The sequence below is a fragment of the Festucalex cinctus genome, chromosome 19 (genome assembly GCF_051991245.1).
Source record: "Festucalex cinctus isolate MCC-2025b chromosome 19, RoL_Fcin_1.0, whole genome shotgun sequence".
Classification (NCBI taxonomy): domain Eukaryota; kingdom Metazoa; phylum Chordata; class Actinopteri; order Syngnathiformes; family Syngnathidae; genus Festucalex; species Festucalex cinctus.
The window spans coordinates 18,179,617-18,207,057 of record NC_135429.1 but is presented as its reverse complement, the minus strand read 5'-3'; the positions used below and the strand labels follow the sequence as shown (position 1 = coordinate 18,207,057).

Sequence of the window (27,441 nt, the reverse complement as noted above, 5' to 3'; positions counted from 1 at the left end):
ACACCAGCGAACATGGACGAGGAGAGGTTTATATTGGAGGTGGAAAACCACAAAATAATATATGACACGGCACAGCCTTTTTATAAGGACTGTAATGTATTGTGAGTTTGATGTTCGCGATTGCTTGTTGTGCCCGTCTCGCTTGCCGTACTGAGCGGCAGCCGGACGGGAAAGACAGAAATAAAGAGTGGACCCGCACTGACCCGACTCTCGTTATTAATATACTTTACAAGGACAACCAAAAAAAAGGATGCTGCATGGAATCTCATATCTTTCTGCTTCTCTGTTGAGCAGACTTTCTGTATGTTTGTCGTTGTGAAATGCCACATGATCGCGGTCCCGCGAGACACGTTGGGAAGTGGGCGGCGACGGAGCTGCCGGACCGCAGCTGTGCGGAGCCGGTGTGGATTGACAAAAAAATTGACCCGTCCGGAGCACGCAGTCAAGACGCACCGCACCGCAACCGCATCCAGTGAAAACCCGGGGTTAGAGGACAAAAGTCGGTACAACACGCCCCCCAATCTCGTAACGAGGGGGGCGTTCCCCAGCCCCGCACCTGCATCGCTTTAGTAATCAAGACTATAAGAGGACTCCGAGCAGCCACTGCCAGCTGTCGGATTATTATTTGCTCACCACTGTGTCCAAGTGTTCTCCTGTTGGTAAAGTTATTGGATCTGTTTTGGTCCTCGGTTAATTTTGTATTCACGTGTGTGTGTATCCGCGTCGCCTTTTGTTGTTCATTCCGTCTTTGATTCCGTGTCTCATTTCGTATAGTCCTTGCCGGGTGCAAGTGTTTTGTGTTTTCTATTCTGTCCTTGCCGTTTGCAAGTGTTCTTGTTAGATTCGCGTTCCTTGCCGTTTGCAAGTGTTTTGTGTTAGATTCGCGCTCCTTGCCGTTTGCAAGTGTTTTGTGTTAGATTCGCGCTCCTTGCCTTGTGCAAGTGCTTTGTGTTAGATTCGCGCTCCTTGCCTTGTGCAAGTGCTTTGTTAGATTCGCGCTCCTTGCCTTGTGCAAGTGCTTTGTTAGATTCGCGCTCCTTGCCGTGTGCAAGTGCTTTGTGTTACATTCGCGCTCCTTGCCGTGTGCAAGTGCTTTGTGTTACATTCGCGCTCCTTGCCGTGTGCAAGTGCTTTGTGTTACATTCGCGCTCCTTGCCGTGTGCAAGTGCTTTGTGTTACATTCGCGCTCCTTGCCGTGTGCAAGTGCTTTGTGTTACATTCGCGCTCCTTGCCGTGTGCAAGTGCTTTGTGTTACATTCGCGCTCCTTGCCGTGTGCAAGTGCTTTGTGTTACATTCGCGCTCCTTGCCGTGTGCAAGTGCTTTGTGTTACATTCGCGCTCCTTGCCGTGTGCAAGTGCTTTGTGTTACATTCGCGCTCCTTGCCGTGTGCAAGTGCTTTGTGTTACATTCGCGCTCCTTGCCGTGTGCAAGTGCTTTGTGTTACATTCGCGCTCCTTGCCGTGTGCAAGTGCTTTGTGTTACATTCGCGCTCTTTGCCGTGTGCAAGTGCTTTGTGTTACATTCGCGCTCCTTGCCGTGTGCAAGTGCTTTGTGTTACATTCGCGCTCCTTGCCGTGTGCAAGTGCTTTGTGTTACATTCGCGCTCCTTGCCGTGTGCAAGTGCTTTGTGTTACATTCGCGCTCCTTGCCGTGTGCAAGTGCTTTGTGTTACATTCGCGCTCCTTGCCGTGTGCAAGTGCTTTGTGTTACATTCGCGCTCCTTGCCGTGTGCAAGTGCTTTGTGTTACATTCGTGCTCCTTGCCGTGTGCAAGATTTGTTTCTTCGGTTTATCAAAAAATAAATCGAGATTGTTTTCCTCTGAGCCTGCGTTTCTGGGACCTGTTTTTCATCGACTCTGTCGAGCCGTTACAAACACAGTCCCAGGAACACACAATCATGCATGCGTAATACAACTCACCTTCAGCTTTTCGAAGTTAACGGCAGGTTGAATTCCAAGGGGGAAGAACGAAAGAAGACAAGTCACTGTCTTTAGATAATATTAGTGTGTAGCTTCTCCACTTCAGCACCGAACAGCGTGCGCAATCATCCACCTCCAAAACTCAGGAAGTTCTGCTCATGCGCAGTTACTTCCAGTTGATCAAAGAGGCTCTCGTTACGTCACGTACCGGGATACCGGGGAAATCCCCGGTGGACCGCGGGTCCGGAGGGCAGTAAGTGCTAGCGGTACCCACGTGGGCCAGTCCGCCCCTGGCCAGGGTGCTGAAATTATTGTCGAGATCACAGAAGGTGACGTAATGAGAGCCTCTTTGATCAACTGGAAGCAACTGCGCATGAGCAGAGCTTCCTGAGTTTTGAAGGTGGATGGTGGCGCACGCTGTTCGGTGCTGATGTGGAGATTTGGAGTAGCTACACACTAATATCATCTAAAGACAGACTTGTCTGCTTTCTTTTCTTTCCCCTTGGATTTCAACCTGCTGTTAACTTCGAAAAGCTGAAGGTGAGTTGCATTACGCATGCATGATAGTGCATGTGTTCCTGGTGGTTAGAAACTGACTTTTCAAAATATGTGGGTCAGCCACTCGTAGCATTTTGGTGTTCCTATTTTTTTTTTTTTCTATGTGTATGTTTTGTCGAGTCAAAAATGTCGTTAAAATATCAACTTGAATGTGTAATGCCTGTGAGTCGGTATAGCCGTTAAGAACTTCGCAAACGTCCTCTTTAATTTGTGTTGCTTTTTCCAAACTTTTTCTGATGTAAACTTTCAGTGTTGATTTTGCATTGTGTGTGTGTGTGTGTGTGTGTGTGTAATTTGTGAACTGCACAATTTTAGCCGTTACGTGAGAGAACCGCGCTTGTTATGGGTGTCGGGGAAACTGTCGATTCACAAACGGCTCCGTTTTTGATTTAACGTTTGTTTCGGTACGACTGCTTAGGTTATAGACTACATTTAATTTGGTAGAATGTCTACGTGTGATATCAGTAATTCAAATTTGCCCTCTTTTTGCGTTGTCTTACACCAGGGTCCTCGAGAGCCCCTATCCAGCCTGTTTTCCATGTTTCTCTCCACTAACACACCTGATTGGTGATCAGGATCGTTATCAGGCTTCTGCCAAGCTTGCTGATTAGTTCTCATTATATTCAGCTGTGCTGAATTACGGAGACATGGAAAACAGGCTAGATAGGGGCTCTGGAGCGGGCCCAGGCTCCAGGCGAGCTAGGCGGTCGCCTAGGGTGCCATCTTGTGGAGGGGGCGCCAAATTGCAGAAAGGAAAAAAAATAAAATTTAAAAAACACAAAAAGCCCTCCCCTCCCTTTCGTGTTTTCTAGCATAAAATGTTATATAGCAAATATATTTTATTGAGTTCCTTTTTTTTATTACTTCTATTTCAAATAAATGACTGAGTTCACGACCTGCTGTCCTGGCGCCCTGAACCTGACCCGCTGCTGCCGCTTACAATGAATGAAAGGTAGGGGGAGGGGTCGTATATCATCTCAGAGTGTAGTGGCAGCACTTTAGAAAGATAGATAGATGGTTGGCTCACTTGTATTGTTTATACATTGACATCAATGAAAAGGTCCAAGCCTTCAAGTGCTGCACTAAGAAAGCGGCGAAAGGAGGAGAAGGAAAAATGGGCCCAGGGTAGAGGTATGTATGTCAGTCAATCATCATTGTTTATAAAATAAACACGAAAATAGCGTTGGCTTCTTAGCTTGCTTGTAACTTGTTTACTGCACCATTACATCCATGCTAGTAGCTACTTTGCACACAAGAGTGGGGCAACGCTTGCTGAGTTTAAACTAAAACAGCCAGTAAGTCCAGATACCTGCAAATGGATTTGCACAAGTCATTGTTTCACATAACCAGTGTTGCCGGTAACGCGTTACTCAAAAAAGTTGCTTTCTAAAGTAACTAATAGTCTAACGCGTTACTTTATTCTACAAAGTAGTCTGATTAAAGTTACTGTCCAGAGAATCAATGCGTTACTCCACATTTTCATGAAGAAGGCAAACTATCTCACTGTTTTAACAGTCACAAACAACTACTGCTAACTACGAAGATGAGGCAGAAGTCATTGATCACCACACTGAATTCAGCCATGGTCTGGTCATGAATGGTTTGCACATTCAAAACAAAAGTGATGATACTTTTACTACTAGTTTTATTAACCAACAGGCACACAACACAACAAAAAAAGTGTGCATTATGGACCATAAAAGTGGTAAAAAAAAATAATTTATTTCCATCCTCAACTGGTCCGTGAAGCATTATGGGATGAGGTCGTCTCCGCCCTCTCGCCCGGGGGAGTGACGTCAGACAAGTTACGTTTTCATTAGGGGTGGAACAAAAAAACGATTCAACCGAACCATCGTTCGTCAAGGGGAGCTAAACGACCGTATCGGTTGCGAGTGAGGCTTTATGGTTTTCATAACAATAGCAAGAGTTCTGCGTCGTGCTCTACTTGTTTTGTTTACATTTCAGTAGCATCACCATTCAAGCTACTTCCGTGTTTCCGTGCTCGCGACACGGCGCGCGCGCGCGCAACGAGTGACAACATACAAATGGAGACAGTTAGCAGAAGCCGGTGCCGTACATCTCGGTATTTCCCATGGCTATCGAGTCCTCTCGGTGCACTTGTATGTCCCGGGCCGGCGTTGGTACTGCGCGCGAGCCAAAAAGAACAACTCCCGTGACGATCCAATGCATGGATTCAAACGACACAGGTATGTCCCACAGCCAACACACCAGCTAAGCTAAAAGCACACTGCAAGTATCTCATTTCTCAGTTTGTGGCTCCCTGTCAATGTCTACAACTAGCATGAGCAGCAGATAGGAGAACTGAGACGTGCCCGCGATTACGACAGCCCAAAAAACAAAATATAAACAGTAGTGATTCTGTGGCCATCATCGTGTCTCATATTAAAAAAAACAAAAAAAGATGTCATACATTAACCAAAAATGAAAGTGATGACAAAAGAAAAAAAAAATTGTTAAATACAAAAATTGTTGATTAAAAAGGGAAATGAACTTTTGGAAATATTTTTGCATATATTAAGTGGTTAAAATGTGTTTGATAGATTTATTGTTCCATAAGGTGGCTTCATATTTCTTTTGGCTGGACGGTAGGTTTATTTCATGTCTTAAATTTATGTTTCTGAAATACTTCACAATGTGCAAATATTCTGTTTAATTGTGTTGGTGTCTGTCTAAAGGTTAAATATTTATATTTAACATTAAATTATCAACCTTTTGTTTTCCTGATCCTTATTTTGAAGAGAAAAAACAAACAAACCAAAAAACAATTATAACTGTCAATAACTACTAATAAATATTTAAACTGATACATGTGTACACACTGGAATAGCGGAACAAACAAACAATAGAGGAATTTAGGGGATTTTCATTTTCACCTGGATAGATTTTTATTTTTTGTTTTATAAAAAAGTATTTACGTTACAAGAAGTCAAGAGAGACTGCCTATTTTGTTTTTCATAAAAAAAAAACTTTATTTTCATGTTAAAAATGCACTTTCAATAAAGTATTAGGAACTCCGTTTCTACTGCATTATTTTTATGTTGAGATGGTGTTATCGGCAGCTGCTGAAAGTAACTAAAAAAGTAACTTTTAATCTAACTTAGTTACTTTTAAAATCAAGTAATCAGTAACGCAATTTAGTTACTTTTAAAACCAAGTAATCAGTAAAGTAACTAAGTTACTTTTTCAAGGTAACTGTGGCAACACTGCACATAACCACATTAATTTATTGAAAATAAGAATTATGTGCTGGTTTAATGTAAACCTTGATATAGTAAATGCATTTTTTTTTAACTAGATGCGCTGAGAAAATATTTGCAGCCACAACAAGCACCTGCAAAAGCTGTGGTAAACAATCCTTCAGTGTCATCTTCACCAAAGGCTACTGAATGTAAGTGCATGGATGGTGCATTTAATACAAACAGCCATAATTTCTGACATTGTATTCTGTCATAATGCAAATGGATTTGTTTTCCCTGCTTTAACACCAAAATAATTTGAAGTGATGTATTTTGTTTCATGTACAGCTGAAGCAACAGCCAGTCAAGCACCAATCAGCAGTACTTTGAGTGACACAAAGCTCGATCTTCTAGATCCAGGTGACTATTTCAGTTATATCAGCTATTGCTGCATCATGTACAGTGCTCAGCATATATGAGTATACCACCTTTGAAAAATGTAAAGATTTTGTTCAATATCTCCCCGCGACCCTTGTGAGGAATAAGCGGTCAAGGAAATGGATGGATGGATGGATGTTCAATATCTCAATAAACATAAGAACAATTTCCAAAATATTGACAAAATGTTTTCTGTAGAATACGCACTTGACTCACAACATGAAAGTAAGGTTGTAATAGGATGCATAGATTACACAATCTTCAATTTAATCAAATTAACTAATGCAAAAAAAAAAAAAAAGCAACCCACAACAAAAACGACTACATCTAGTATTTTCTATGAGCTCCATGACTGTTATGGGGAGCAACATGTCTGCTAGGCCTGGAATTAACAAGCCTTTTTCTCGGGGTCTACTTATTTGTGCAATATGTACTCTAATAAATAAAAAAATAAAAAAAAAAAAAAAAAACTCTTAGCAGAGATGCAGTAATTTCTTACCTGGCCAAAATCCAATATGTCAAGCATGGAACTTTTAGTTTTTCTCGAGGAGAAAAAACTCCGAGAAATCTATCCCAACATGTGGGTAGCACTCAGAGTGGCCGCTACCATACCAGTGACTGTAGCATCAGCTGAGAGATGCTTTTCCAAGCTTAAACTAATAAAAAACTATTTAAGGTCTACCATGTCACAAGAACGGCTAACTCGACTAGCACTTATCAGCATCAATCAAGAAGTATCCAGGCAGCTATCCTTTGATGCACCAATTGATGCCTTTGCTGCAAGGAGGTCCCGGCGTGCACTATTTTAAGTATTTGCCATTATGTTCCTAAGTTCTTTAGTGAAGTTTTTTTGCACACTATTCACATTATCTGTGAATCACCTTATTGCCAAAGTTTTACGATATATCAAAGTTTGTATATTGATACATTTACTATTTTTTGTATCTTACACAATTATTAATGTACATAGTGAAAACATTTTGAGGTTTTAAATACTGTCATTTTGCAAAAATTGCAATAAAAAGTTGCATTGCATTGTACTTGTTATTTTTCTTATTTTTATTTGTTTGTGGAATTTGGTATTTATTGTGTGGTGTGCTATTAAATATAATATATCTATAATTTTTTTTTTTGTGTGTGTGTTTTTTTTTATGGGATTGGGGGGGGGCTACCATGTACATTTTCGCCTAGGGTACCAAATCATCCTGCTCCAATGCATGATGTGATTTTCCTGACTGACAGATGAAGCGGGTTTTTGGAGGGAACTTTATGCTTGAATTCACGCTAACGTAGGCGTTAAAAGATCATTCACTTATGGATGTCGTCAGTGGATGATGATAATATAATAAGCGAAGTGCGCATCTCGAATTCAAGGTGCATTATGGGTAGCGGCGTGGTGCATTGTGGGTAGGCTATTCCATCTTCATGTTCCAAAAAACAATTTAATATATGGTCCCCGGATAGGGGACGTATCAGATATTAAACTGATATGAACAGATACTACACTTGATCTTAGCCAAAAGGTCGAGAAGCGATACCAACACAGTCAAAGGGGCGAGGTCTTAATTCCAGAGACTACAACCTTAAAGGGACACTTTACTTATTGATCCATTTTTAGCAGCAAAAAGTTGCTACTTTTTCAATAATTAATTTGGTGACGTGATTATTTTTTTATGTACATTTAATAACTTTTAAACCATTGTTAAAATGAATCGAACGCCGGCATGTTTGTTACACGTGACTAAATAACCCGGATGTTTACGTCACTAGTGTGTAAACGCTACACTATGGAAGCACTATGCAACGCAGCCGTGCATCTAGCGTCAAACCCGGAAGGATTAAACCTTATCGCTTCGAGCCAACACGACAAAATAACACTACCGAAGGAAAGTCTGCCTTGGATGTGAAAGTTGTGGCGCCAGATGGTCTTTTCGGGCACAAAATAAACTTTGACGAACGAGTGAATCAGGCGGGGGGTGAGTGGTGCTCGTGCGGGAGCTGCAGGAATGGACAATCCGCTAATGAATGTGTGCTGTCTGGAAATGAAAGAACTCGAGGATCGGTTCCTTGCGGACAATCTCAACTGCATCCTGGAACATCAGACATTCAACATGGCAATACTAAATAGACATTCTCAGGATAGCTTTGGTTGCGATGAAAGATGTGAAGAAGAAAAGTCTTGGAGGAGCAAATATCCAACAGGTAAAGTGACACACAGTACGAGCAATGCAAAACGTGTGGAACTGACGAAATATTTCAGGAAAAAGAAGGTTTTTCCTTGCCGACGCCTTGCAAAATTTTGCAATACAGTAAGGCATAACTGACGTTTGTGTCTTCCTCGTTGTTATGTCTGCGTGAACTACTGTTCCCCAAGCGAGTATACACACTAGTGACGTCACCACTTAAGGGGCGTTGCAACACGGAAGTACTTCTATGTTGAAAAAAGTTAAATAAATCAATATAGGAGTGTATTCTTCAGCTCTTATGCATGTTTCGTAGCTATACTAACTATTTACTGCCAATCAAGCCATACATGTAAAATTAAAGGAGCCTTCCTTTAAGTTACGGTTGCTCATATCGCCTAATTATAATGTCACGTGTCAGAAATGTCAAACAATAATGCGCCCTTTAAGAGACTTCTCGGTTACATTCTTCCTGCGCCAATTGACATGCGCATTCTGATCCCAGTGTTCAGTACGCGGAAGGAGCAGCCAGAGTTAGACGACCGTATCAGACTTCCATGTTAACTCGCTTGTTGTGCGTAATTGACGCTGTAAGTATAATAATTAGTTCTTCATAGTTCTCTGGACCATTTGTCAATTCTAAGTCGAGCTAACCCATGTAGAACGCCCGAATTCTGCCTTTATTTACATTTTACCGTGGCCGCCATTATCCACGCTGTCGTTTGTAGTCTCTTATGTGGTCTTTGGCGCGCCCTTGTGGATATTTCGTGTAAACACACTGCACCACAAGCAATAGTGTTCTGCCTTATTTAAGTGTACAAATAAGATTGTAAAATTCTTTTGTGCCATTGATATATTTTGTTATTACTTGAAACAATTGATATTGTTTAGTGCGATGCCTCAATGGACCTCATTGTATGTTTACATTTATTTGTTTGTTCTAGAAAACCACAACTTCACAACTTCATTACAATTTATCACCATCACGACATCAGACTTTAATACCATCAACAATCAACAAATCCATGTTCTGCCATCATTGTGATTTGTGAAGGTGTTCAGTCAGATTTTTCTTGTATGTTTTGTGCACGTGGTTCACCTCGACCCAATAGACGGTAATAAACTGAACTCACTCTCATTGCAAGTGTCAGAAGTCCAGCACCAAAATTAGCTTCCATATTTTTTTTTTAAACAAATTTATCAGGGGATAGCGCGAACGCAGTCCCCCACTACCACAAATTATGCAGTCGAGATTCCCACATTTGGGGAATTCGCAGGGGTCAGCACAACCGGAGTGCAATGGAGTGCCTCACCCTGGGGGAACCACCTTCTTGATCATGGTATCTCACCCTGCCAGGTAAGTATGAGTTGGATAGGACGCCAGCGCGATTGTCATTCACGCGCACACTATGTGAAGTGACGGTTTCCTAACACGTGAAATTGTGAACCACAATACACACGCATCGGAATACAAGGACGTTTCTGAAAAATAAAGTAAGTCCTCATCACTGTCTGTTGGTCGTAACAATTAGCCCAGCTAACAGCAGAAAGTCCCATGTTATATTGTTTAATAATTACTCTACAATGCATGATGTGATTTTCCTGGCTGAGCGATGAAGCGGGTTTTTGGAGGGAACTTTATACTTCAATTCACGCTAACGTAGGAGTTAAAAGATCATTCACTTATGGTTGTCGTCAGTGGATGATGATAATAATCATCATCCACCTATGTAGGAAACGATGAGTCGCGAGAGCCAGTGTGGAGCGACACCTACTGGAGACGTGAGTGTAAAAAAAATCAATTTGTGAAGCAGACATTGACAGTTCAAAAATCTTATAAAACTCAATATGGATTTAATATTGGGAAGATGAAACATCTCAGTCAATGTGCATCATTTAAGACTAATTTAAATTGAGAGTAATGAACAGAAAGTGGAGATATTTACAGGAAAATAAATTGAAGGCAGGCAGCTACAACGCGTCGTCATACACAAGCAATTTGATAATTAACATAACATTAAACTGCGCCCATTCACACGGTAAAACATGCAACGTTTCGAATTGGAATAAAACAGACAAATTACCCGACTACATCAAAACAATAAACATAACTTCCCCTCCCCCACCCCCACTGATGTGGAGCTGTCTGTCAGCTGGGCGAAAGCTTGACACCGCGGCGCTTCCTGAAACCATATTTTTGTAATGCGGCACTTTACATTATCAGTAACGCTAACGGCGTTGTAACGATAGGAACAGTAATTAATGTGATTGCTCCGTTAGTGAAAAAGCAACGCAGTTTCTAACGCCGTTATATTTAAACTTCGTTATTCCCAACACTGCTCACAAGCACACTTAGGAACAATTGGGAGCGCCCAATTAACCTGCCGTGCATGTCTTTGGAATGTGGGAGGAGACCGGAGTACCCGGAGAAGACCCACGCGTGCACAACGTACATAAATGACGGAGATACGACTGGTGGAGTAGATACTTCCGGTTAAACAAAAGATAAATGTTTTTACTTTGACCTTGTCAGGGGGTGCACCGTTCCTGGAAGTACTACAATACCAGGTCGATGCGTGGAGTGGACGGAGCAAGACCCTATTCCATCTCCCTGTTGCAAAAATCAATTTAATATATGGTCCCCGAAAAGAGGACGTATCAGATAAGAAACTGATAAGAACAGATACTACACTTGATCTTAGCCAAAAGGCCGAGAAGCGATACCTACACAGTGAAAGGGGCGAGGTCTTAATTCCAGAGACTACAACCTTAAGTTACGGTTGCTCACATCGACTAATTATGTCACGTGCCAGAAACGTCAAACAACAACTATACACCGTTTTGAATGATAATGCGTCAACTGCGTTGTTTTTAACATGCGCATCGAACGTTTTGGAACATTGTTATTTCTGAAGGTGTAAAGTCAAAATTTTTCTTGTATGTTAACCACCTCGACCCAATAAACAGTAATATAGTGCCAGAAGTCCAGCACAAAAACAACCGCCAATAGCTTTAGTATGTTATTATTATTATTATTATTTTTTAAACAAGTTTATCAGGGGATAGCGCGAACGCAGTCCCCCACTACCACAAATTATGCGGTCGAGATTCCCACATTTGAGGAATTCGCAGGGGTCAGCACAACCGGAGTGCAATGGCTGAGCCTCACCCTGGGGGAACCACCTTCTTGATCATGGTATCTCCCCCTGCCAGGTAAGTATGATTTGGATACGACGCCAGCGCGATTGTCATTCACGCGCACACTATGTGAAGTGACGGTTTCCTAACACGTGAAATTGTGAACCACAATACACACGCATCGGAATACAAGGACGTTTCTGAAGAATAAAGTAAGTCCTCATCACTGTCTGTTGGTCGTAACAATTTGCCCAGCTAACAGCAGAAAGTCCCATGTTATATTGTTTAATAATTACTCTACAATGCATGATGTGATTTTCCTGGCTGGGCGATGAAGCGGGTTTTTGGAGGGAACTTTATACTTCAATTCACGCTAACTGTACAAAAGGCTACTAGAAATAGTGTATTATTGTTGAGTGTTTATTTACATGAATCAGAACTTTGTTTGTATTGTTGTGCCTCCCCATGGCATGTGACTACGCGATTACGTATGACGATGTGTCGGGCGTGCATGCGCAGTTCAGTTCAGTAGAGAGCAGTGTTGCCACAGTTACCTTGAAAAACTAACTTAGTTACTTTACTGATTACTTGGTTTTAAAAGTAACTAAATTGCGTTACTGATTACTTGATTTTAAAAGTAACTAAGTTAGATGAAAAGTTACTTTTTTAGTTACTTTCAGCAGCTGCCGATAACACCATCTCAACATAAAAATAATGCAGTAGAAACGGAGTTCCAAATACTTTATTGAAAGTGCATTTTTTAACATGAAAATAAAGGTTGTTTTTTTAATGAAAAACAAAATAGGCAGTCTCTCTTGACTTCTTGTAACGTAAATACTTTTTATAAAACAAAAAATAAAAATCTCTCCAGGTTGAAAATGAAAATCCCCTAAATTCCTCTATTGTTTGTTTGTTCCGCTATTCCAGTGTGTACACATGTATCAGTTTAAATATTTATTAGTAGTTATTGACAGTTATAATTGTTTTTTGGTTTGTTTGTTTTTTCTCTTCAAAATAAGGATCAGGAAAACAAAAGGTTGATAATTTAATGTTAAATATAAATATTTAACCTTTAGACAGACACCAACACAATTAAACAGAATATTTGCACATTGTGAAGTATTTCAGAAACATAAATTTAAGACATGAAATAAACCTACCGTCCAGCCAAAAGAAATATGAAGCCACCTTATGGAACAATAAATCTATCAAACACATTTTAACCACTTAATATATGCAAAAATATTTCCAAAAGTTCATTTCCCTTTTTAATGAACAATTTTTGTATTTAACAATTGTTTTTTCTTTTGTCATCACTTTCATTTTTGGTGAATGTATGACATCTTTTTGTTTTTTTAATCTGAGACACGATGATGACCACAGAATCACTACTGTTTATATTTTGTTTTTTGGGCTGTCGTAATCGCGGGCACGTCTCAGTTCTCCTATCTGCTGCTCATGCTAGTTGTATACGTTGACAGGGAGCCACAAACTGAGAAATGAGATACTTGCAGTGTGCTTTTAGCTTAGCTGGTGTGTTGGCTGTGGGACATACCTGTGTCGTTTGAATCCATGCATTGGATCGTCACGGGAGTTATTCTTTTTGGCTCGCGCGCAGTACCAACGCCGGCCCGGGACATACAAGTGCACCGAGAGGACTCGATAGCCATGGGAAATACCGAGATGTACGGCACCGGCTTCTGCTAACTGTCTCCATTTGTATGTTGTCACTCGTTGCGCGCGCGCGCGCCGTGTCGCGAGCACGGAAACACGGAAGTAGCTTGAATGGTGATGCTACTGAAATGTAAACAAAACAAGTAGAGCACGACGCAGAACTCTTGCTATTGTTATGAAAACCATAAAGCCTCACTCGCAACCGATACGGTCGTTTAGTTCCCCTTGACGAACGATGGTTCGGTCGAATCGTTTTTTTGTTCCACCCCTACTGAAAACGTAACTTGTCTGACGTCACTCCCCCTGGCGAGAGGGCGGAGACGACCTCATCCCATAATGCTTCACGGACCAGTTGAGGATGGAAATAAATTATTTTTTTTACCACTTTTATGGTCCATAATGCACACTTTTTTTGTTGTGTTGTGTGCCTGTTGGTTAATAAAACTAGTAGTAAAAGTATCATCACTTTTGTTTTGAATGTGCAAACCATTCATGACCAGACCATGGCTGAATTCAGTGTGGTGATCAATGACTTCTGCCTCATCTTCGTAGTTAGCAGTAGTTGTTTGTGACTGTTACAACAGTGAGATAGTTTGCCTTCTTCATGAAAATGTGGAGTAACGCATTGATTCTCTGGACAGTAACTTTAATCAGACTACTTTGTAGAATAAAGTAACGCGTTAGACTATTAGTTACTTTAGAAAGCAACTTTTTTGAGTAACGCGTAACGCGTTACTCAAAAAAGTTGCTAATAACTAGTTCTTCATAGTTCTCTGGACCATTTGTCAATTCTAAGTCGAGCTAACCCATGTAGAACGCCCGAATTCTGCCTTTATTTACATTTTACCGTGGCCGCCATTATCCACACTGTCGTTTGTAGTCTCTTATGTGGTCTTTGGCGCGCCCTTGTGGATATTTCGTGTAAACACACTGCACCACAAGCAATAGTGTTCTGCCTTATTTAAGTGTACAAATAAGATTGTAAAATTCTTTTGTGCCATTGATATATTTTGTTATTACTTGAAACAATTGATATTCTTTAGTGCGATGCCTCAATGGACCTCATTGTATGTTTACATTTATTTGTTTGTTCTAGAAAACCACAACTTCACAACTTCATTACAATTTATCACCATCACGACATCAGACTTTAATACCATCAACAATCAACAAATCCATGTTCTGCCATCATTGTGATTTGTGAAGGTGTTCAGTCAGATTGTTCTTGTATGTTTTGTGCACGTGGTTCACCTCGACCCAATAGACGGTAATAAACTGAACTCACTCTCATTGCAAGTGTCAGAAGTCCAGCACCAAAATTAGCTTCCCTATTTTTTTTTTAAACAAATTTATCAGGGGATAGCGCGAACGCAGTCCCCCACTACCACAAATTATGCAGTCGAGATTCCCACATTTGAGGAATTCGCAGGGGTCAGCACAACCGGAGTGCAATGGCTGAGCCTCACCCTGGGGGAACCACCTTCTTGATCATGGTATCTCACCCTGCCAGGTAAGTATGAGTTGGATAGGACGCCAGCGCGATTGTCATTCACGCGCACACTATGTGAAGTGACGGTTTCCTAACACGTGAAATTGTGAACCACAATACACACGCATCGGAATACAAGGACGTTTCTGAAGAATAAAGTAAGTCCTCATCACTGTCTGTTGGTCGTAACAATTAGCCCAGCTAACAGCAGAAAGTCCCATGTTATATTGTTTAATAATTACTCTACAATGCATGATGTGATTTTCCTGGCTGAGCGATGAAGCGGGTTTTTGGAGGGAACTTTATACTTCAATTCACGCTAACGTAGGAGTTAAAAGATCATTCACTTATGGTTGTCGTCAGTGGATGATGATTATTATCATCATCCACCTATGTAGGAAACGATGAGTCGCGAGAGCCAGTGTGGAGCGACACCTACTGGAGACGTGAGTGTAAAAAAAATCAATTTGTGAAGCAGACATTGACAGTTCAAAAATCTTATAAAACTCAATATGGATTTAATATTGGGAAGATGAAACATCTCAGTCAATGTGCATCATTTAAGACTAATTTAAATTGAGAGTAATGAACAGAAAGTGGAGATATTTACAGGAAAATAAATTGAAGGCAGGCAGCTACAACGCGTCGTCATACACAAGCAATTTGATAATTAACATAACATTAAACTGCGCCCATTCACACGGTAAAACATGCAACGTTTCGAATTGGAATAAAACAGACAAATTACCCGACTACATCAAAACAATAAACATAACTTCCCCTCCCCCACCCCCACTGATGTGGAGCTGTCTGTCAGCTGGGCGAAAGCTTGACACCGCGGCGCTTCCTGAAACCACATTTTTGTAATGCGGCACTTTACATTATCAGTAACGCTAACGGCGTTGTAACGATAGGAACCGTAATTAATGTGATTGCTCCGTTAGTGAAAAAGCAACGCAGTTTCTAACGCCGTTATATTTAAACTTCGTTATTCCCAACACTGCTCACAAGCACACTTAGGGACAATTGGGAGCGCCCAATTAACCTGCCGTGCATGTCTTTGGAATGTGGGAGGAGACCGGAGTACCCGGAGAAGACCCGCGCGTGAACAGCGTACATAAATGACGGAGATAAGACTGGTGGAGTAGATACTTCCGGTTAAACAAACGATAAATGTTTTTACTTTGACCTTGTCAGGGGGTGCACCATTCCTGGAAGTACTACAATACCAGGTCGATGCGTGGAGTGGACGGAACAAGCCCCTATTCCATCTCCCTGTTGCAAAAATCAATTTAATATATGGTCCCCGAATAAAGGAAGTATCAGATATTAAACTGATAAGAACAGATACTACACTTGATCTTAGCCAAAAGGCCGAGAAGCGATACCAACACAGTGAAAGGGGCGAGGTCTTAATTCCAGAGACTACAACCTTAAGTGTCACGCCGCCACCTGCGTGACAGGCCTTTATTGTCATAGTCATGTTTCCTGTTTTATTTTGAATTTCTGATACCCTTCGCACCCCAGGTCACTTGCCCTTCCTGCAGTTCACTAATTACCGGTCCCCGCCCATGATCATGTCCACCTGCCACCAATCAACCAAGACAATAAAAGCCACCTGCATTCTCCCCTCCGTTGCCGAAGTGTCACACACAGTTAGTGCATGGAAGCGTCCCACAGTCCTCGAGTCCTTGTTCCTTGTTCCTGTTGTTTTGCCTTGCTTTTGTGCCTTGTCTTGTTTTTGTGCCTTTTCCTCCAGTGGAGCGCCTTTTGTTACCCCTTTTGCCTTGTGCCTGTTTTTTCCTCCCTAGTGGAGCGCTTTTTGTTCTCCACCTTTTTGATTCCCCCTTTCTCCTCTCAGCTTGAGAGGAGACGCGGGTTGGCTGGAAATAAACCTGCTGCCTTGGTGGCTTACCTTATCCTGCGTCTGGGTCCTACCTCTTCACGTCGTAACAGTACACTTCGGCCAGCATGGACCCAGCGGGAGTGTCCAACTTGGAGACCTGGCAGAGGCTTGAAGACATCGCCCGAGTCATTGCAGAGATAAAAGAGTTGATGGCTTTGGACCGTGGCGACTGGGGTGAAGGGTCGGACTGGCCTCAGAACCCCGAACCTCGTCTGCTGCAGCCTCTCGCCCCTGAACCTCGTCTGCTGGAGCCTCTCGCTCCTGAACCTCGTCTGCTGGAGCCTCTCGCCCCTGAACCTCGTCTGTTGCAGCTTCTCGCTCCTGAACCTTGTCTGCTGCAGCCTCTCGCCCCTGAACCTCGTTTGCTACAGCCTCTCGCTCCGGAACCTTGTCTACTGCCGCCGCAGCCCCTGGCCGCTTCGCCTGTGCCGCTGCCGCCGCAGCCCCTGGCCGCTTCGCCTGTGCCGCTGCCGCCGCAGCCCCTGGCCGCTTCGCCTGTGCCGCTGCCGCCGCAGCCCCTGGCCGCTTCGCCTGTGCCGCTGCCGCCGCAGCCCCTGGCCGCTTCGCCTGTGCCGCTGCCGCCGCAGCCCCTGGCCGCTTCGCCTGTGCCGCTGCCGCCGCAGCCCCTGGCCGCTTCGCCTGTGCCGCTGCCGCCGCAGCCCCTGGCCGCTTCGCCTGTGCCGCTGCCGCCGCAGCCCCTGGCCGCTTCGCCTGTGCCGCTGCCGCCGCAGCCCCTGGCCGCTTCGCCTGGGCCGCTGCCGCCGCAGCCCCTGGCCGCTTCGCCTGGGCCGCTGCCGCTGCCGCCGCAGCCCCTGGCCGTTTCGCCTGGGCCGCTGCTTCCTGTTCCTCGTCAGGCGGCGCATGGATTGCGGCCGCCACCTCCTGTTCCTCGTCAGGCGGCGCATGGATTGCGGCCGCCACCTCCTGTTCCTCGTCAGGCGGCGCATGGATTGCGGCCGCCACCTCCTGTTCCTCGTCAGGCGGCGCATGGATTGCGGCCGCCACCTCCTGTTCCTCGTCAGGCGGCGCATGGATTGCGGTCGCCACCTCCTGTTCCTCGTCAGGCGGCGCATGGATTGCGGTCGCCACCTCCTGTTCCTCGTCAGGCGGCGCATGGATTGCGGTCGCCACCTCCTGTTCCTCGTCAGGCGGCGCATGGATTGCGGCCGCCACCTCTTGCACCAGTTCCGGCAGCGCCCGGCCAGCGGCCGCCATCACCTGCACCAGTTCCGGCGGCGCCCGGCCAGAGGCCGCCTCCTGCTCCTCATCTGGCGGCGAACACCCCGCCGCCACCTCTGCTCCTTGTCGGGCGTCGAGGACGCCCTCCTGACTGGCCCCGCTGGGACTCTCTTGTCGGGCGTCGAGGACGCCCTCCTGAACTGCTTTTTGTCGGTACGGATGGGTGGGCCGTGTTCCCACCTCCGTGCCCCCTTCCGCCCGCCCTTGTTTTTGGACTCTTTGGGTCGGATGGCCGTCAGGAGCCGGCCATTGAGGGGGGGGTACTGTCACGCCGCCACCTGCGTGACAGGCCTTTATTGTCATAGTCATGTTTCCTGTTTTATTTTGAATTTCTGATACCCTTCGCACCCCAGGTCACTTGCCCTTCCTGCAGTTCACTAATTACCGGTCCCCGCCCATGATCATGTCCACCTGCCACCAATCAACCAAGACAATAAAAGCCACCTGCATTCTCCCCTCCGTTGCCGAAGTGTCACACACAGTTAGTGCATGGAAGCGTCCCACAGTCCTCGAGTCCTTGTTCCTTGTTCCTGTTGTTTTGCCTTGCTTTTGTGCCTTGTCTTGTTTTTGTGCCTTTTCCTCCAGTGGAGCGCCTTTTGTTACCCCTTTTGCCTTGTGCCTGTTTTTTCCTCCCTAGTGGAGCGCTTTTTGTTCTCCACCTTTTTGATTCCCCCTTTCTCCTCTCAGCTTGAGAGGAGACGCGGGTTGGCTGGAAATAAACCTGCTGCCTTGGTGGCTTACCTTATCCTGCGTCTGGGTCCTACCTCTTCACGTCGTGACATTAAGTTACGGTTGCTCACATCGACTAATTATGTCACGTGCCAGAAACGTCAAACAACAACTATACACCGTTTTGAATGATAATGCGTCAACTGCGTTGTTTTTAACATGCGCATCGAACGTTTTGGAACATTGTTATTTCTGAAGGTGTAAAGTCAACATTTTTCTTGTATGTTAACCACCTCGACCCAATAAACAGTAATATAGTGCCAGAACACTGACAAAAGAAAAAAAAATTGTTAAATACAAAAATTGTTGATTAAAAAGGGAAATGAACTTTTGGAAATATTTTTGCATATATTAAGTGGTTAAAATGTGTTTGATAGATTTATTGTTCCATAAGGTGGCTTCATATTTCTTTTGGCTGGACGGTAGGTTTATTTCATGTCTTAAATTTATGTTTCTGAAATACTTCACAATGTGCAAATATTCTGTTTAATTGTGTTGGTGTCTGTCTAAAGGTTAAATATTTATATTTAACATTAAATTATCAACCTTTTGTTTTCCTGATCCTTATTTTGAAGAGAAAAAACAAACAAACCAAAAAACAATTATAACTGTCAATAACTATTAATAAATATTTAAACTGATACATGTGTACACACTGGAATAGCGGAACAAACAAACAATAGAGGAATTTAGGGGATTTTCATTTTCAACCTGGAGAGATTTTTATTTTTTGTTTTATAAAAAGTATTTACGTTACAAGAAGTCAAGAGAGACTGCCTATTTTGTTTTTCATAAAAAAACAACAACTTTATTTTCATGTTAAAAAATGCACTTTCAATAAAGTATTTGGAACTCCGTTTCTACTGCATTATTTTTATGTTGAGATGGTGTTATCGGCAGCTGCTGAAAGTAACTAAAAAAGTAACTTTTCATCTAACTTAGTTACTTTTAAAATCAAGTAATCAGTAACGCAATTTAGTTACTTTTAAAACCAAGTAATCAGTAAAGTAACTAAGTTAGTTTTTCAAGGTAACTGTGGCAACACTGCTCTCTACTGAACTGAACTGCGCATGCACGCCCGACACATCGTCATACGTAATCGCGTAGTCACATGCCATGGGGAGGCACAACAATACAAACAAAGTTCTGATTCATGTAAATAAACACTCAACAATAATACACTATTTCTAGTAGCCTTTTGTACAGTTAGCGTGAATTGAAGTATAAAGTTCCCTCCAAAAACCCGCTTCATCGCCCAGCCAGGAAAATCACATCATGCATTGTAGAGTAATTATTAAACAATATAACATGGGACTTTCTGCTGTTAGCTGGGCAAATTGTTACGACCAACAGACATTGATGAGGACTTACTTTATTCTTCAGAAACGTCCTTGTATTCCGATGCGTGTGTATTGTGGTTCACAATTTCACGTGTTAGGAAACCGTCACTTCACATAGTGTGCGCGTGAATGACAATCGCGCTGGCGTCGTATCCAACTCATACTTACCTGGCAGGGGGAGATACCATGATCAAGAAGGTGGTTCCCCCAGGGTGAGGCTCAGCCATTGCACTCCGGTTGTGCTGACCCCTGCGAATTCCTCAAATGTGGGAATCTCGACTGCATAATTTGTGGTAGTGGGGGACTGCGTTCGCGCTATCCCCTGATAAACTTGTTTAAAAAAAAATAATAACATACTAAAGCTATTGGCGGTTGTTTTTGTGCTGGACTTCTGGCACTTTATTACTGTTTATTGGGTCGAGGTGGTTAACATACAAGAAAAATTTTGACTTTACACCTTCAGAAATAACAATGTTCCAAAACGTTCGATGCGCATGTTAAAAACAACGCAGTTGACGCATTATCATTCAAAACGGTGTATAGGTCGCTTGCACATGTCGTCACTTCCGCCTCGGATTTCTCGTAGTCGCCATGCTGGGTGGCCTCCATTTACGGAGCGATTCGGTCTAACACGTATCTATCACGTTTGTTGTCTGCGTTTAAAATGGTACATTGTTGCTGCATCGTTGGCTGTTCGAACAAAGCCAAGGGGGAAAATGGTCGGTCTTTTTTCCGAATTCCGAAAATAATTAGGAACCAGGGCCTGGAGACAGAGGAGTGCGGACTCCGGAGGGAAGTCGTTACTTTGGGCTCGTGTGTGCAGCCATCACTTTGTAAGCGGTAAGCTTGTTTACCTTTATTTAATGCATGAGGATTAATAACGTTTCGACCGCCCATATATGGGCAAGTTGCCTATGTTTTGGATTCATGAGCAAGCAAGTTCGGTAGTACAAGCTGGCTAGCGGACGTTAGCCGAAAGCTAACATCGAACATTTTCACCCAAGTAGTGCCAGTGCAAAGTGTTTACTGCTGAAATTGGATTGATTAGTCTTGGGCTTTTAATGCCGATAACATGTTTTTTGGTGGCAAAATGTAAACTTGGAAAAAAAAGAGACAGAAGGGGCTGATGCAAGAAAACAGACCCCCGGGGGTGATGCAAGAAAACAGACCCCCGGTAGCCTACACATCATGCTAAAGAACTTATTCACGGCCACCCTACTGCGGTAAAATAACCAGTCTTTCCATATTTTATTTGTTTATATATTTGTTTATTTTAACAGGTCGCCCTGCGCCCGTTTTTCTGTCCAATCATCCCGACTGGGCTCCAACATTAAAGTTGGGTCCCAAGTTACAACATCTATGTCTCAGCCCAGTCGGTGCCAAGATATGAACGTGCACAGGAGAGACAAGCAAAGAAAAGACGACTCGAAGTGGCAGAGATTGTTGCAGTTATGCAGCCAGATGGCTCCAGTAACCTGTACCCTCAAGTACTGCTGACATCATTGACTCTGGTATGCCACTCAGAATTCATTACATGATATATTGTATGCATGAGTGAATGTATGTGTTTATGTTTGTGTGTGTACACGCACCTTATATTTTAGAGACATTTGGAAGTGTTTATAGAAATAAGTATTTGCCTGTAGCAATGTTCATACATTAAAAAATGCAACAAAATGTGTACATTTCTTTTACACTGACAAAAAAACTATACTACTGTACTATATTAAACCTATTACCGGTACCGTATTTTTTTGTGATCTTTTTTTTTTTTTTTTTAATTATTTCTTTAGGGATCTCATGCCACACCGACTTGATTGCCAATGACATGATGGAAACGAAGGCGAGCATCAAAGCATTGGAGGAGGACAACATGCGACTGTTTGTTTGGCGCTAATAAAGGCAGCGATTATACAAATTCTATTGTTGGGTTTGTTTACAAAGCTATACATAAGACAAATGACAGGATTTGACTCAATGTGCAATATGGTCCCTCTTAAAGTAATGGCATAAATCTCTATTATTTCTAAAAGTACAAAAAATGAAGTGAATAATGATTAGATGTAGTAATTTCAGGGATAAAATTGAACTGTTAATTAATGTATTTATTTTAGCACAGGTGCCTACCATCCTGATGACGGTATGATGTAATGTTAATGGGGTACGCAATGACTTTCATTATACTATGTACAGAGGAAAAAGTTGCTCTCTTTTAAATTTGTTTAATGTAAGACAAGTACCAGTACTGTGTTACAGTTTTCCCAATAATCCTTGTTTCACACTTGTCACAAAACCACTGTCCTTTTGGCAGTCTAGATTGGCACACTTCAAGTGATATCATTTAATTTTACAATCTGCTGCAGCACAAAAAACTACTTTATTCCGCATCTTTGAAGTACATGAGCAAGTGGTAGGTGACAGCGGCTGAGCAGGAACACTGGAAGTCCACTGCTGATCTAGTAAATGCTCTCCCGAGCAGTTCAGGTAAGGAGGGGACTTTGGGAAAAAAAAAAACTCTGGCTTTTCCAGCTGGCCAAAACGAGCGATCTGGGTGGACTCGCTCAATCACACTTTGTCCACACCACAAAGTCGCAGAAGTCCCGTACAGTTAAACTCATCTGTGCCTGAATCTGAAAATATGAAACATAGAATTAAATAAGAAACTACAAAAAGTAAAGCCATACATACCTGGTAATACTATTGGTGTTGTCGTGACAAGTGATGGGAATTGTTGCCATCTGGCACCAGACAGAAATTGGGTGTTGTGACAGCCTCCTTAACCGTGAGATCATAAGAAAAGCTGTCAGTATGCTCAGTAGTTACCATGAACACGTTTTAATGTACTGGAAACTGAAACAAAAAATACGTCCTCTGAGAGTGGTTAACCATAACCATTTAGAATAAGTTGATTAAGTAACATGTAACTAGTGAAAGGGTAGCATTAAATTTAATTAAGCCACGGGGAGGCTGTGCATAGTTACTTTTTATTCTTATACGCTCTGCCATATTTGCCTGTTATAAAATGATTAGAAAAACCACATCAGGTAAACCCAGCTGTGCATGTAAACACAATGATAACAGGAAGCCTGAGAACAAATCAACATTTTTGTGTGCAGAATTACCAACACCATGTGGTTTACTTACGTGCAACAGCAACAGTTTCTTCTGATGCGATGTTAAAGTTTACACTCTGTATCCACCCGCTTACAAAATAATTGTAAGCCTCCAGGGATTTGTTGGCGTGTTATGGAGCATGTTGTCAACACGAGGTAGTGAAAAATGTCCAGAGAAGTCACATTTGGCCAGCAAGCTTTCTCCGTCAAAAAAAAAATCACCCTTGGTCAGGACGTAATTAGGATCAATCCCCCCACACAGAGACACCTTCTGCCTGTATCGTTGTTTTTGATCTTCCGGTAAATCGTGAAAATACTGCGTAAATGACATCAGGTTGATAAGCTCTACCGTGTAACTCACGAGTGTACCTTGTGAACCGGCGGACACCCAAGATGGCGCCCGAAGAAAAAACTCCCATGATGCATTACGATGTGCAAGCGACCTATAGTTGTTGTTTGACGTTTCTGGCACGTGACATAATTAGTCGATGTGAGCAACCGTAACTTAAGGTTGTAGTCTCTGGAATTAAGACCTCGCCCCTTTCACTGTGTTGGTATTGCTTCTCGGCCTTTTGGCTAAGATCAAGTGTAGTATCTGTTCTTATCAGTTTAATATCTGATACGTCCTCTATTCGGGGACCATATATTAAATTGATTTTTGCAACAGGGAGCTGGAATAGGGGCTTTCTCCGTCCACTCCACGCATCGACCTGGTATTGCAGTACTTCCAGGAACGGTTCACCCCCTGACAAGGTCAAAGTAAAAACATTTATTGTTTGTTTAACCGGAAGTATCTACTCCACCAGTCTTATCTCCGTCATTTATGTACGTTGTGCACGCGTGGGTCTTCTCCGGGTACTCCGGTCTCCTCCCACATTCCAAAGACATGCACGGCAGGTTAATTGGGCGCTCCCAATTGTCCCTAAGTGTGCTTGTGAGCAGTGTTGGGAATAACGAAGTTTAAATATAACGGCGTTAGAAACTGCGTTGCTTTTTCACTAACGGAGCAATCACATTAATTACTGTTCCTATCGTTACAACGCCGTTAGCGTTACTGATAATGTAAAGTGCCGCATTACAAAAATGTGGTTTCAGGAAGCGCCGCGGTGTCAAGCTTTCGCCCAGCTGACAGACAGCTCCACATCAGTGGGGGTGGGGGAGGGGAAGTTATGTTTATTGTTTTGATGTAGTCGGGTAATTTGTCTGTTTTATTCCAATTCGAAACGTTGCATGTTTTACCGTGTGAATGGGCGCAGTTTAATGTTATGTTAATTATCAAATTGCTTGTGTATGACGACGCGTTGTAGCTGCCTGCCTTCAATTTATTTTCCTGTAAATATCTCCACTTTCTGTTCATTACTCTCAATTTAAATTAGTCTTAAATGATGCACATTGACTGAGATGTTTCATCTTCCCAATATTAAATCCATATTGAGTTTTATAAGATTTTTGAACTGTCAATGTCTGCTTCACAAATTGATTTTTTTTACACTCACGTCTCCAGTAGGTGTCGCTCCACACTGGCTCTCGCGACTCATCGTTTCCTACATAGGTGGATGATGATAATAATCATCATCCACTGACGACAACCATAAGTGAATGATCTTTTAACTCCTACGTTAGCGTGAATTGAAGTATAAAGTTCCCTCCAAAAACCCGCTTCATCGCTCAGCCAGGAAAATCACATCATGCATTGTAGAGTAATTATTAAACAATATAACATGGGACTTTCTGCTGTTAGCTGGGCTAATTGTTACGACCAACAGACAGTGATGAGGACTTACTTTATTCTTCAGAAACGTCCTTGTATTCCGATGCGTGTGTATTGTGGTTCACAATTTCACGTGTTAGGAAACCGTCACTTCACATAGTGTGCGCGTGAATGACAATCGCGCTGGCGTCGTATCCAACTCATACTTACCTGGCAGGGGGAGATACCATGATCAAGAAGGTGGTTCCCCCAGGGTGAGGCTCAGCCATTGCACTCCGGTTGTGCTGACCCCTGCGAATTCCCCAAATGTGGGAATCTCGACTGCATAATTTGTGGTAGTGGGCGACTGCGTTCGCGCTATCCCCTGATAAATTTGTTTAAAAAAAAAAATAGGGAAGCTAATTTTGGTGCTGGACTTCTGACACTTGCAATGAGAGTGAGTTCAGTTTATTACCGTCTATTGGGTCGAGGTGAACCACGTGCACAAAACATACAAGCACAATCTGACTGAACACCTTCACAAATCACAATGATGGCAGAACATGGATTTGTTGATTGTTGATGGTATTAAAGTCTGATGTCGTGATGGTGATAAATTGTAATGAAGTTGTGGTTTTCTAGAACAAACAAATAAATGTAAACATACAATGAGGTCCATTGAGGCATCGCACTAAACAATATAAATTGTTTCAAGTAATAACAAAATATATCAATGGCACAAAAGAATTTTACAATCTTATTTGTACACTTAAATAAGGCAGAACACTATTGCTTGTGGTGCAGTGTGTTTACACGAAATATCCACAAGGGCGCGCCAAAGACCACATAAGAGACTACAAACGACAGCGTGGATAATGGCGGCCACGGTAAAATGTAAATAAAGGCAGAATTCGGGCGTTCTACATGGGTAAGCTCGACTTAGAATTGACAAATGGTCCAGAGAACTATGAAGAACTAGTTATTAGCAACTTTTTTGAGTAACCTAAGTAACGCGTTACTCAAAAAAGTTGCTTTCTAAAGTAACTAATAGTCTAACGCGTTACTTTATTCTACAAAGTAGTCTGATTAAAGTTACTGTCCAGAGAATCAATGCTAAAGTTACTGTCCAGAGAATCAATGCGTTACTCCACATTTTCATGAAGAAGGCAAACTATCTCACTGTTGTAACAATCACAAACAACTACTGCAAACTATGAAGATGAGGCAGAAGTCATTGATCACCACACTGAATTCAGCCATGGTCTGGTCATGAATGGTTTGCACATTCAAAACAAAAGTGATGATACTTTTACTACTAGTTTTATTAACCAACAGGCACACAACACAACAAAAAAAGTGTGCATTATGGACCATAAAAGTGGTAAAAAAAATAATTTATTTCCATCCTCAACTGGTCCGTGAAGAATTATGGGATGAGGTCGTCTCCGCCCTCTCGCCAGGGGGAGTGACGTCAGACAAGTTACGTTTTCAGTAGGGGTGGAACAAAAAAACGATTCGACCGAACCATCGTTCGTCAAGGGGAGCTAAACGACCGTATCGGTTGCGAGTGAGGCTTTATGGTTTTCATAACAATAGCAAGAGTTCTGCGTCGTGCTCTACTTGTTTTGTTTACATTTCAGTAGCATCACCATTCAAGCTACTTCCGTGTTTCCGTGCTCGCGACACGGCGCGCGCGCGCGCAACGAGTGACAACATACAAATGGAGACAGTTAGCAGAAGCCGGTGCCGTACATCTCGGTATTTCCCATGGCTATCGAGTCCTCTCGGTGCACTTGTATGTCCCGGGCCGGCGTTGGTACTGCGCGCGAGCCAAAAAGAATAACTCCCGTGACGATCCAATGCATGGATTCAAACGACACAGGTATGTCCCACAGCCAACACACCAGCTAAGCTAAAAGCACACTGCAAGTATCTCATTTCTCAGTTTGTGGCTCCCTGTCAATGTCTACAACTAGCATGAGCAGCAGATAGGAGAACTGAGACGTGCCCGCGATTACGACAGCCCAAAAAACAAAATATAAACAGTAGTGATTCTGTGGTCATCATCGTGTCTCAGATTAAAAAAACAAAAAGATGTCATACATTCACCAAAAATGAAAGTGATGACAAAAGAAAAAACAATTGTTAAATACAAAAATTGTTGATTAAAAAGGGAAAAGAACTTTTGGAAATATTTTTGCATATATTAAGTGGTTAAAATGTGTTTGATAGATTTATTGTTCCATAAGGTGGCTTCATATTTCTTTTGGCTGGACGGTAGGTTTATTTCATGTCTTAAATTTATGTTTCTGAAATACTTCACAATGTGCAAATATTCTGTTTAATTGTGTTGGTGTCTGTCTAAAGGTTAAATATTTATATTTAACATTAAATTATCAACCTTTTGTTTTCCTGATCCTTATTTTGAAGAGAAAAAACAAACAAACCAAAAAACAATTATAACTGTCAATAACTACTAATAAATATTTAAACTGATACATGTGTACACACTGGAATAGCGGAACAAACAAACAATAGAGGAATTTAGGGGATTTTCATTTTCAACCTGGAGAGATTTTTATTTTTTGTTTTATAAAAAGTATTTACGTTACAAGAAGTCAAGAGAGACTGCCTATTTTGTTTTTCATAAAAAAAAAACCCTTTATTTTCATGTTAAAAATGCACTTTCAATAAAGTATTTGGAACTCCGTTTCTACTGCATTATTTTTATGTTGAGATGGTGTTATCGGCAGCTGCTGAAAGTAACTAAAAAAGTAACTTTTCATCTAACTTAGTTACTTTTAAAATCAAGTAATCAGTAACGCAA

At 42.4% G+C, this 27,441-nt stretch overlaps 1 long non-coding RNA gene, 8 other non-coding genes and 1 pseudogene across 9 annotated transcripts; 3 read left to right on the top strand and 7 right to left on the bottom strand.

The window, feature by feature from the left end:
• Positions 1-7,515: 7,515 nt before the first annotated feature.
• On the bottom strand, positions 7,516-7,649 carry LOC144008201 (U2 spliceosomal RNA; annotated as a pseudogene).
• A 1,848-nt stretch (positions 7,650-9,497) lies between these two features.
• LOC144008258 (U1 spliceosomal RNA) lies at positions 9,498-9,661 on the bottom strand. Its single transcript, XR_013280771.1, has one exon. It is a non-coding gene; the product is annotated as a U1 spliceosomal RNA (small nuclear RNA).
• A 1,166-nt stretch (positions 9,662-10,827) lies between these two features.
• On the bottom strand, positions 10,828-11,018 carry LOC144008195 (U2 spliceosomal RNA). The gene has a single exon (XR_013280717.1). It is a non-coding gene; the product is annotated as a U2 spliceosomal RNA (small nuclear RNA).
• Positions 11,019-11,352: 334 nt separating this feature from the next.
• LOC144008238 (U1 spliceosomal RNA) lies at positions 11,353-11,517 on the bottom strand. The gene has a single exon (XR_013280752.1). It is a non-coding gene; the product is annotated as a U1 spliceosomal RNA (small nuclear RNA).
• Positions 11,518-14,461: 2,944 nt separating this feature from the next.
• Positions 14,462-14,626, bottom strand: LOC144008251 (U1 spliceosomal RNA). Its single transcript, XR_013280764.1, has one exon. It is a non-coding gene; the product is annotated as a U1 spliceosomal RNA (small nuclear RNA).
• A 1,166-nt stretch (positions 14,627-15,792) lies between these two features.
• LOC144008185 (U2 spliceosomal RNA) lies at positions 15,793-15,983 on the bottom strand. Its single transcript, XR_013280708.1, has one exon. It is a non-coding gene; the product is annotated as a U2 spliceosomal RNA (small nuclear RNA).
• A 3,988-nt stretch (positions 15,984-19,971) lies between these two features.
• On the top strand, positions 19,972-20,136 carry LOC144008227 (U1 spliceosomal RNA). Its single transcript, XR_013280742.1, has one exon. It is a non-coding gene; the product is annotated as a U1 spliceosomal RNA (small nuclear RNA).
• A 1,409-nt stretch (positions 20,137-21,545) lies between these two features.
• On the bottom strand, positions 21,546-23,417 carry LOC144007573 (uncharacterized). Its single transcript, XR_013280225.1, has 3 exons — positions 22,956-23,417; positions 22,500-22,586; positions 21,546-22,441 (listed from the first exon to the last, which is right to left on the bottom strand). It is a non-coding gene; the product is annotated as an uncharacterized LOC144007573 (long non-coding RNA).
• Positions 23,418-23,480: 63 nt separating this feature from the next.
• Positions 23,481-23,671, top strand: LOC144008183 (U2 spliceosomal RNA). Its single transcript, XR_013280706.1, has one exon. It is a non-coding gene; the product is annotated as a U2 spliceosomal RNA (small nuclear RNA).
• Positions 23,672-24,837: 1,166 nt separating this feature from the next.
• LOC144008245 (U1 spliceosomal RNA) lies at positions 24,838-25,002 on the top strand. Its single transcript, XR_013280759.1, has one exon. It is a non-coding gene; the product is annotated as a U1 spliceosomal RNA (small nuclear RNA).
• Positions 25,003-27,441: the final 2,439 nt, after the last annotated feature.